We start from the raw sequence: 3,123 nt of genomic DNA, 5'->3' as shown, positions 1-3,123 counted from the left end.
TCATTGCGCCAATGGAAAGGCTATTGAAGAAGGGAGTAGAATTTTAGTGGACCGAGGAGTGGGCATAGACCTGGGCGGGCAAGGAGCTCGGTGCATCTCCCAATCTGATTGCCATAGCCCAGGGCCCGTTGGACCATCGGGATGGGTGACAGGTGGGGGGGAAGGGAGCTGGTGCTAGTTGCCTCCCCCCATGCCCCCCCCAGCCTAGCGGCCCAACAGGCCTTGGGTCGTGGAAATTTGATTTCGGAGGGGAGGGAGTTGGTGCCAGCTGCCTACCCCCCCAGCTCAGTGGCCCAATAGGCCTTGGGTCGTGGGAATCTGATTTTTGGAATCAAATTGCCACGACCCAAGCCCTGTTGGGCCGCTAGGATAGGCGAGGAACCATGATTTTTATTTTTTTTTTAAAGTTAATTTTAATGTTTTTTTTAATTAATATTTTTTGAAAATTGTTTATTTATTTTTTTAATTTTATTGTTATTATTATTTTGTATGTTTTAAATTTAAATTTAATGTTATTTAATTTAATTTGTTTGATTATATATATATATATATATATATATATATATATATATATATATATATTCCTTTTTATTCCTTTTTCTTGTTTAATTTTATATATATATATATATATATATATATTTTTTTTTTTTTAATTAATTAATTTATTTATTTTTTACATTTTTTATGTTGGATTTTATTTATTTATTTATTGTCGTGTCTATTAATTTTTTATTTTTTAATATATATTTTTATTTACTTATTGTTTTTATTTTTCTCATTGTTTTAATTTTTGGGGTTTTTTTTTTTTTTCAAATTTTTATGTTTTAATATATATTTTTATTTACTTCTTATTATTTCTTAAACTTTTTGTGTTTTTTCATTTTAGTTTTAGTTTTTATTTTTTTCAATGTTTTAATTTTTGTTTTCTTTTGTATTTTTCATTTTTATTGATTTATATATTTATTTATTATTTTGTTTTTTTTTTTTTTTTTTCTACATGGTCCGTGTCGATCCTCGACTAGCGACCCGATCCCATCATGTGTGAATTTGATAGTTGATTTTGAAGTTTTCATTTTGATGGATCAAATTTGCCCCCACAATGTATCAAATTCATGGTTAGTCTTTAAGTTTTCATTACAATGGGTTGAGTTTGCCTACACTTCATGTCAATTTGATGGTTGATTTTTATGTTTTTGTTGCAATGTGTCAAGTTATCTTAGGCTAAGATTTTAAAGTTGTTATACTTTTACAATTAAGGAAAAAGCGACTCTTTCATTCAGGTGTTCATTTTTTAAGTTTTTTTAGTCTTAAATTTTTTCCATAATGCAATGGTTCAAATATGTTGAAAACTTAAAGTTTTCTGTAGTCATGATCTTTGGTTTCAATTCCATTGTTGAAAAATTGTCAAAATTTAAGGTTTTTCTGGGACATGATATTTTATCTTTAATACTATGGTTAAAAACAATTATAAATATTTTATCTTTAACACCATGGCTGAAAATTGTTGGAATTTTAAGGCTTTTCAGAGACATGTTATTTTTATCTTTAATATCATGCTTGAAAATCGTTGGAATTTTAAGCTTTTTCGGAGTCATTATATTTTATTCTTAACATAATTGCTAAAAAATGTTGAAAATTTACCTTGAAAAATAAAGATGTTATTCCAACATCAACAGTTTTTGTTTTTTCAGGGTTTTTTTGCACAAAAAAAATTAGTTTTTGTTGGCTTTTATTGCCATTTCAAAAAAAATGTTGAAAATTTACCGGAAAAAAACATTATTCCAGCATCAACATTTTTTGTTTTCGGGTTGTTTTTCATGTTTTTTTGGGGTTTTTTTGGCTAGAGTTCTCATTTAGAATTTACAGTTCCCGTTTGATAGTTTACATTATTTAAGTGGGATATTGAATTTATTAGACCAATTGACCCGCCGACAAGGGGAGCTGACACATGGTTTATCACAACTACAGATTATTTAACTAGATGGGATGAAGCTGCGCTGGTGAAGGACTACAGTGCGGAGACCACTGCGTAGTTTCTGTTTGATCAGGTGGTGACCAAATTTGGGTGCCCCAAAATTTTGATGAGTGACCAGAGGACACATTTTTTGAATTAGTCCATAGCATCACTATTGGAAGTGTTTGAGATTTATCATCAGAAGAGTACCCCATATCATCCCCAAGCCAATGGGATGACAAAGGATTTCAACAAAATTTTAGAAACGACTCTCACCAAGGTATGTAATGTACAACCCGACAACTAGGACATGAGAATCCCTGCAGTCTTATGGGCCTATTGCACCACGTGTAAAAGATTGATTGGGAAAACCGCATTTTGGTTGGTGTATGGGATGGAAATTGTCATCCCAATGGAGTTCCTGGTGCCTAGTCTGAACATTGTGCTAGCCACTCAGATGAAATAATCCAAAGGGGTGGAAAAGTAGCTGCATGATCTGCTACAATTGGAGGAAGGTTGGACATTAGAAATTTTTCACCAGGAAGTCTAGAAAACACAAGATAAGGCATGGCATGACCGTATAATCAAGCATAGAACATTTCAGGGGGGAGACTTGGTGCTACTATACGATAACAAGTTCTTGAAGCATCCATGAAAATTCTAGATGCACTGGTTACGGCTGTATGCGATTCAACATGTGACGGGTGGTGGCATAGTGCAACTGAAGAATATAGATGACACGCTGCACAAAGGATTCTTGAATGGGAGTAGGTTGAAACTCTATTGGGACAACCAAAATTACATGCACCATAGATAGAGGGTGAAGGGTTCTGGTCTACCAGTTATACATAAACAAGGTAGTTTGAAATAGGGAGTAGGAAATATAGAATAAGAAATAAGTCAGGCTAAAATTATTTGGGTAGGTTGAGCTTTAGAGGAACAAATCATTGTGTAGGTAGAGAGGCATATTAGGTAGCGCGTAGTGTTGGGGGTACCCATGTCCAAGATAAGTTGCTGAATGTGATGATGTGGCTAGTCAAGTGGCACAAGAATCACTGCTAGAAGGAATTCCAATCACATCAATTTAGTTATGGTTGATGGGGAATGATGGGTAGAAATGTAATGGGAAAGAAGACATGATGACCAGTTAATGAATGTATTTTCGGTAG

Source organism: Pinus tabuliformis, chromosome X (assembly GCF_031772625.1).
Source record: "Pinus tabuliformis cultivar Carrire ecotype Pingquan chromosome X, CPIR1, whole genome shotgun sequence".
Taxonomy (NCBI): domain Eukaryota; kingdom Viridiplantae; phylum Streptophyta; class Pinopsida; order Pinales; family Pinaceae; genus Pinus; species Pinus tabuliformis.
Note: the sequence above shows the minus strand (reverse complement) of the source record.